Raw genomic sequence first — 8,769 nt, 5'->3', positions numbered from 1 at the left:
GAGGTGCTAGAATTTAACTTTGTTATTATCTCTTCGGAAAATAACACTCCGAATTTAATAATCCTAATTGATAGAATATCAAAATAATCTAGTATAATTCGATGATGACAGATAAAACGCTCTATAGTTTATAGGGATATAGATAAGAAGGTACCTATGTAAAGTTTATAATTATGTAATTGTAAAAGAAAAGAAGTTATAGTAAATATTAAGAGTCCCAAATTCTTCCAAGATACTCGTACTCGTATATGTAGCCCAAGGCCCCCTAGACTGTGTAAAATGGAAGTGAAATGTTGAGCAGGCATACCTCCTAATTGGGTGTCTGGCATATTATGTCACCAAGGTCTTAGCCGTGGATTAGAAAGTTCCTATAAACATGCCCGAAAATAGTCTAATAGACCTACTCTACTACAGACCTATAGATAAAACCGATAATCTGCACGTGCCTCTATTCAATAATGAAAGTGCTCATGTGTTCTGTTCGAAATGGACAAAAGAGTCCTTTTACCTCACTAGTAGGCTACCACTATATTATTGTGGTCAAGCTCTTGAACAATGGTGAGGTGAAATTCAATCGCCCACGAAGGTACATTAGAGGAACTAAAAAGTATTATTAGTAGTTTTCAGTATAAATACCTTCATAAATATACTTAGATATAAGTAGGTAGCTAGGTAGGTACCAATATTTTCAGCCTAGGACGCTTTTATACTTAGAACATAGACAAATGGGGAATACCCATAAAACTCTGCCGGCTTGGAGAGAAAATTTTAATTGAGTTTCTCAAATTATTCACCTGAGCCATTTCAAGTTGTGGCTGCTATTGACACATCTGTTTAGATATAAACATTTGTTTTGATAAATTCAGCATTAGTCAATTGAGATTAAGACAGAGATGTGTTCAAATGTAGTCAATTTTCTTGCTCGTGAGATTAGATTTGCGGTTGAACTACTATCTATAAAATTGGGGAAGTATGAAGTTTCTGTTCTTAAAATTGATTAGTAGGTAGGTAATGATAAAAACAATGCTCGGATAGGCTAGAGTTGAAGAAAAAGAAAGATTGTTCTTTGAACAATGGAAAGAAAGGATTTTAAATTACATCTTCATTTTTATTTAAAAGATCTCGAATATCCATTATTTATTTATTCCTTTTTTATCATCATTTTTTTTTTTTTTTTTTTTTTTTTTTTTTTGCTGAAATGAATTTACGAGAGGGGAGAAAATCCGATTATTATGAGACGCGAATTAGGCGTGCTTGGAGGCGCGCGAACATCAAGTATTCGAAGCGTCGGCCCGCGCCGGCCTATATTCACACGAAATAGGCCTTCAAGGTTTTTTGGCATTTTATTAGTTTCCAATTGGTAATACGTTCACAGCCGTTCATTCAGTTCATTTAAGCATTTTAACCTGTACATGTACGTATATTTTAAATAGCACGGGACTTTTCTGTGAGGGTGGGGAGTAATGTTAAAATATTATGATAAAGAGTTAAATGTTGAAGTGATGATGGCTCTTGAAAGCATTTCTCCCTCAAGTATGAAAAGTTTAACTTGAACTTTGTCTTCTGATGTTGCTTTACTATACTACCCACATGAAATAAACGCTTCCAAACGTTAAGCATAAGTTGTCAAGTTGTTTTTTTTCTACATTAGGGTACATTCCAACTAGCTTATTTTAATATCCTCTGAATTCTTTTCTTTTTCTTTCACACACGACTGGTGGAGACCAAAAAAAGTGGAATTTTCAATCAATTTTTTTTAACAATAGGTATCTACTAAAATAGATCGATGAAGAATATAAAAGATACCTACTACATACCTCCTCCACATTTTCTTAATTATTGTAAGTAGGTAGATATCAGCAGTCTACCTACCTTTTAAAAAAATATACTAACCACAGTTTACCTTCTGTTTCAGGCACAACCTTCTTTCCCACTGGATCTGCAATAAGTTGAAGGTATCTATTATGTACTTAATTAAGTATTTACAAAACCTAACTTACCATAATGGCAATAAAATTGAGGATACCAACATGAGAATTTACTCGAAGGCGGAGTAGGCATCAGAAACAATGTAAAGAAAAATACCAAGGACATGAATAGCATTATTCGACTAACTTAATAACATTTTTTATGCCTCTTTATTTTAATCTTGTTTATCTTCGTGTAGGGAAACAATTTAATTCTTTTTCCATATGAACGTAGGTATTAAAAGTTACGTGAGGGAAATTTCAATACTTGGGTTCTTGGGTATTCTCTTTTCATTTGGAGAGAATATTCACCACAATAATGAAGGATGAAAGAGTTAGTACAACCACAAAAGTGGTCAGAAACAAATAAAATTCAATAAAGAATTCTAAGCATTGCTACAAAAACAACCAAAAGAAGGTAGGGGCGTACCTTTAAATAGGGTCGAATTCTTGGTGGTGATAAACTCTTAATTCTATCCTTTGTTTCAGTGCCCCATCGCAGAAACCGACTTCATTTAACTATCATCTACTACCTAATTAGAGAATTTTGTCTGAAAGAAATGGTTTTTCCTTGAAAATCATATGTAGATTAAGAATATAAAAAATATAAAATAGGTGATTGAGTCAACTGAGTTCTAATGGAATTTAGGTCCCCCGTCGATTTTAATTTAGATTGTCTGTTCTTCGAGAAATAATTCTTGAACAATCTGTCAAATTTTGAATAATTTTGAAAAAAATGTTCATCACATAAAGAACATTAAATTTGTTCATTAGAGTTTCGACCTAATTTGGTCTTTGGGGCTTCTTTAAGGGTCTTTCATCCGAGAGCGTTTTGAAGTTCAGTGAACCACTAGTTTGGTTGGTAGGTATGTCTTTAATCTGAGAGAGTTTTGGAGTTCACTGAACCATTAGGTTAGTTGGTAACCTATTTGACATTAATTTGAAGAACTTACATCGCCTATTTCGTTTGTCTGAAAGCTGTCGGAGCCGACACTCTTGGCCACGGGATGTGCAGAGATCATCACCAGCAGAAGCATACAGAAGAACAGAGCGAAACCAGTTCTTATTGCATTGACCATCTGGAACAGAGAACAGATTGTGGAGAACTTTAGAAATTTTTCTCAAATCGTGGTGTTTTAAGGTGAGTTTACACTCAAGCCATTTGCATAATAAACTAGTTTACGCATGCCGGTTTGCACAAATTTGTGAAAGTTATTTAGGTTTCTGCAAACTTCAAGGCTGCATTCATACACTACGATTCACTTGTTCAAACCAGTTTGCGCAAGCCAGTTTGTACAAATGGCTTGAGCGTATAAACCCACCATTAGGCACTACATATTTTGTGCATTGTGAATAATAATAATAATAATAATAATAATAATAATAATAATAATAATAATAATAATAATAATGATAATAATAATAATAATAATAATAATTTGTGTAATGATCACGAATGTGGAAAAAAATGTTCAACCAGATGTTGAATGGAGAGAGAGAGAGAGATTATAAAGCTTGATTGTATGTGTCTCTTTTCCTGAAATCTGTTTCGAAATGTGTCCAATCTGTGAAAATGAAAACCCTTTTCATCATGCACTCCGAGATTTCAGGGAATTCCGTATGAGGCTACGTTATCATAGGCGGATTTCTTCTACATATTACATTTCCTTGCTTATTTTTCAGAGGAAAATTCCGTGAAAAACTCATCTTTATTTATTTTATGAACCCGGAATCCCTGAAGTGCAAGACCAGTGTGAAACCTACTCGATCACGGAGTTTGAGCTGAATCTGTTGGGCTGAAACCGAATTGTAATGAGGCTACGTTATCATAGGCGAATTTCTTCTACATATTACATTTCCTTGCTTATTTTTCAGAGGAAAATTCCGTGAAAAACTCATCATTATTTATTTTATGTACCCGGAATTCCTGAAGTGCAAGACCAGTGTGAAACCTACTCGATCACGGAGTTTGAGTTGAATCTGTTGGGCTGAAACCGAATTGTGGTACTATTGGTTTACCGCCGCGGCGTCCGCGCGAAACGCCAAACCATTGTATGATATTGCCTGACAAACTTTATCCTTGATAAAATAGGTGATTGAGTCAACTGAGTTCTAATGAAATTTAGGTAGGTACCCCGTCGATTTTAATTTAGATTGTCTGTTCTTCGAAAAATAATTCTTGAACAATTTTGAACAGGTAATTTTAGAAAAAAATGTTCATCACATAAAGAACATTAAATTTGTTCATTAGAGTTTCGACCTAATTTGGTCTTTGGGGCTTCTTTAAGGGTCTTTCATCCGAGAGCGTTTTGAAGTTCAGTGAACCACTAGTTTGGTTGGTAGGTATGTCTTTAATCTAAGAGAGTTTTGGAGTTCACTGAACCATTAGGTTAGTTGGTATTGTTGGTAACCTATTTGACATTAATTTGAAGAACTTACATCGCCTATTTCGTTTGTCTGAAAACTGTCGGAGCCGACACTCTTGGCCACGGGATGTGCAGAGATCATCACCAGCAGAAGCATACAGAAGAACAGAACGAAACCAGTTCTTATTGCATTGACCATCTGGAACAGAAAACAGATTGTGGAGAACTTTAGAAATATTGCTCAAATCGTGGTGTTTTAAGGTGACACGGGATGTGCAGAGATCATCACCAGCAGAAGCATACAGAAGAACAGAACGAAACCAGTTCTTATTGCATTGACCATCTGGAACAGAGAACAAATTGTGGAGAACTTTAGAAATTTTGCTCAAATCGTGGTGTTTTAAGGTGGGTTTACACTCAAGCCATTTGCATAAACTAGTTTACGCATGCCGGTTTGTTCGGTTTGCACAAATTTGTGAAAGTTATTTTGGTTTCTGCAAACTTCAAGGCTGCAAACTTCAATACGCTACGATTCACTTGTTCAAACCAGTTTGCGCAAGCCAGTTTGTACAAATGGCTTGAGCGTGTAAACCCACTATTAGGCACTACATATTCTGTGCATTGTGAACTTGGTTTGCCTCCCTTTGTCACCCTTGGCTTTCAGGGAATCAGGGTGCACTCAGCCATGTGAGTACAGTTTAGGACTATGATACAATAATTGAGTAGCCCAGGGACAAACTTTATCCTTAACAGATAAGGTTCAAATTCGGAACGCCTTGGCTTTCTCCTATCCTGTCCTTCTCTCTCGATTTCGAGACGATTAGGTCTCCGTTGTCCTATCAAACAACCTCGTCAAAAAACCAATGGAATAGAATATACTAAAAAGTCCCTTTATCCCACCCTCCCTTTGTCACCCTTGGCTTTCAGGGAATCAGGGTGCACTCAGCCATGTGAGTACAGTTTAGGACTATGATACAATAATTGAGTACACTTGAGACTTGAAATCTGTGATACCCTCAAAATCTCAAAAAATAGTGAAATGTGCTTGTTTCGCCTCAAGAATTCAGCTTTTTTAATTACCTACTACAAATTTACAAATCCATGTTGTGTCGAAAGCCCATCAAATTTTCTTCCCATCGTCACTGGTGGTCTGTAAAAAACACTCATGGGGGAGATGAAGAGCAGAGGGAGAATAAAGAGGGTCAAACCGCATTATCTCAATAAATGGGATTAAGTGAACGTACACAAGACCCTTGAATATACGAGTACTAGTTTCACTAAAGTTTTTTTTCCCTTATAAAAAAATATTTGCTCCCCCTTTACTGCCCCAGCCCCCCCATCTTTTTTGGCTTTACGTCGAAGTACTTTGTGTAGGTATTTGAAAAAGTACTTGTACTTTGAAAAGAAAACGTAGTCATAATCAACATTGACTGTAACAACTAATGTAGCTACTATATTGAATTCAATGTTGACTGTAAAGCTGTATCCACAAAATTATTGTCACCGGCTGTCGATCGATGTCAATTAAAACCGTCCACACTGTCTTGACAACATAGATTCACCTCGTCGATCGACGGCCTTCGCGTCGATTATTTGTAGACACAGCCTAACAACTCGTGTAAAACTCTCGTCACTATAATTATAAACCTTAACACATAAGAGTAGGGGCTAACAGTGACGTTGCACCCAAATCCATAAAATACTCACCTACCTAGCTACCCTTCTGTTACAATCACCTAAGAAGGTTAACTAAAAAAAAGTAGTTCTCTTCTGTTACAACCACCCAACAATGTTGACTCAAAATAAAGCGACATTTTTTTCCGCTGATTGGAAATTTTAATTGAAAAGCTCTAAGGAAATTGCGGGAGAAACCATGTTAATTGATATTTTTTTATATTTTTCACGTAGGTAGATGCAACCGGTGGCGAAGATATTAGTTTCACCTCTAGACAAAATTTGAACTAAGGTCGGTATACCTTCGACGGAACCCTACGTGACGTGACAACCATTGAAATTGGAATCTGGATAGGTGATGGTCTGACACATCGATGGTGACTATTTCGAGGTATAAAATAAAATGGTACACCTTAATAGTTACTTGGTGATATAACTAATAGTTCAATCCTAGAAACGTATCTACAGTCCTGAAATAACTAGATTAAAGTTAATTGTATTATTGTAATATTAATATTATTATCCAACTTAAAATCAAATCTTGCAATAAAGAACTTTGCCAGTAAAACTCAAAATAAAAGTGCCGACTCTTACGACAGCCTTCTACCGTATGTGTGGTACGCTTCTGCTCTTTTTCTTTTTTTTTTTCTTTTTTTTTTTTTTTAGTTGGTAGCACAGTTTCTCAATTTCCCTACTCTTTCTCTACTTTCTGACGTATCACTTTCTCTCCCTCCCTCTCTTCCCTTTCTTCTTCTTCTTCTTCTTTCGCTTTTTTCTTGCATAAAACCCAGAATTAAAATATAATCAAATGTAAATTTATGGATGCCAAGGTCTGTTCAAAGGACGACATCTTGGCAGACACAAGGACTTCAGTAAGGATCTGCCAAAATCTACCTAGGTACCTAATTATTATACTTACTATTTACCTACACAATTACCATTTTAGGTAATACTGGTTACCTTCTGTAGGTATAGTTAAAGGTAGGGAATTAACAATTATGTATTCTTTTTCCTTTTTTCTTTCCATTTCAGGATTTGAGGAAAATGTTCAATTCGCGCTTGATGAAAAGGAAATGGAAGAAACTGAAGTGAGAGTAGATGAAGATGAAACTTAAGTAGGAGGAGAAGAAGAGGAAGACTATATTCATTTCTACGTTTGCTGAATAATGGGGTATGATTAATAATTGTCTACGTCGTGAAACAATAGAAGGAAAATACCTAGCGTACCTATCAGACACAATATACCTACTTAGTTCTTACATTTCCGAGTTCCATGATACCTAGTTAGGTAGCTCAGATAATTCCGAGACATTGAGATATTGTTAATCGCAGCGCTGCATAATTAGTTAGCTCTGGGATCTTCAGTACCGCTGGTCAACCGTAGGTTTTGATGGAGGGAACTGTAACTGCTGATTTCTTATCCTTCCGAAAGCGAAGAGAAAGCACAGTTTCTCAATTTCCCTACTCTTTCTCTACTTTCTGACGTATCACTTTCTCTCCCTCCCTCTCTTCCCTTTCTTCTTCTTCTTTCGTTTTTTTCTTGCATAAAACCCAGAATTAAAATATAATCAAATGTAAATTTATGGATGCCAAGGTCTGTTCAAAGGACGACATCTTGGCAGACACAAGGACTTCAGTAAGGATCTGCCAAAATCTACCTAGGTACCTAATTATTATACTTACTATTTACCTACACAATTACCATTTTAGGTAATACTGGTTACCTTCTGTAGGTATAGTTAAAGGTAGGGAATTAACAATTATGTATTCTTTTTCCTTTTTTCTTTCCATTTCAGGATTTGAGGAAAATGTTCAATTCGCGCTTGATGAAAAGGAAATGGAAGAAACTGAAGTGAGAGTAGATGAAGATGAAACTTAAGTAGGAGGAGAAGAAGAGTACTTCACAACTTCACACGTTAGTTCCATCAAGTACCTCACTCCCAACATATCTCATCTTCAATTTCTTTAACAGCTTTTTTACGTTTGTTTTGATAACCTTTCCCCGAAAATCTAATGTAGCTTTACGGCCCTATAAACATCTTTGAGATCACCATTAGCTCTTTACAGGTCTGTCTTTTTTATTTGCTTTTCATTTCTCCTCCTTTTTCTCCTCTTTTACCCCTTTTATTCTGACCTTTATTGGTGTGAGATTGAAAACAAGAGACTGAGTGCTTACCTACTTTTGAATAGGTAGGTATTAGGTCCTTATTTAGGCTTGCAAGTGGTGTAAGTATCTTCTTGAACCATTTTAAATACCTAGTGTCAGTTCATTTTGACGAAGTCGTCATTCTCTCTCGGATTGCTTTTCGAAATACCTACCTAATCTTCTTCAATAGATTTGGAGATAGGAATTCTATGAGAAAACGATTTAAGATTTCTTCTTGATAAAGAAAGGAACTACCAAAGCGGAGCTTTCTTAATGCAAACTCTAAATGATAGGCAGATAGGCACCCAACTTAATTCTGATAAGGTTTTCCAAATTTGATCTACTTCAAACTTGTGTTTTGAAAAGTCGCAAACAACCCTCTCGACATCTAGTCTGAATTATCTGTAGCCCGAAGCAGATACATATAAGACTTCAACGAATACCCATATCGAGAAACGGGTAGGTATGTCCAAAACTTTTTCTTTTGATCTGATAATGCACACTTTTGCTGATAAAGCTCATGAAATGAAACCCTTCCCTACACCCCATGTTTTATGTCTGTCCTTCAAATACTCGTTTAGCCCGAAGGGTTATTTTGATGAAACTCGCTGGTAAT

General features: G+C 35.9%; 1 long non-coding RNA gene across 1 annotated transcript; it reads left to right on the top strand.

Moving 5' to 3' along the window:
* The first annotated feature begins 1,429 nt into the window (after window positions 1-1,429).
* LOC113467808 lies at window positions 1,430-3,128 on the top strand. Its single transcript, XR_003391754.1, has 2 exons — window positions 1,430-1,955; window positions 2,457-3,128. It is a non-coding gene; the product is annotated as an uncharacterized LOC113467808 (long non-coding RNA).
* The last annotated feature ends 5,641 nt before the right edge of the window (window positions 3,129-8,769 follow it).

The sequence above is a fragment of the Diaphorina citri genome, unplaced genomic scaffold (assembly GCF_000475195.1).
Source record: "Diaphorina citri unplaced genomic scaffold, Diaci psyllid genome assembly version 1.1 scaffold556, whole genome shotgun sequence".
Classification (NCBI taxonomy): Eukaryota; Metazoa; Arthropoda; class Insecta; order Hemiptera; family Psyllidae; genus Diaphorina; species Diaphorina citri.
The sequence above is the reverse complement of the archived record's forward strand: the minus strand, read 5'-3'. Positions and strand labels throughout refer to the sequence as shown.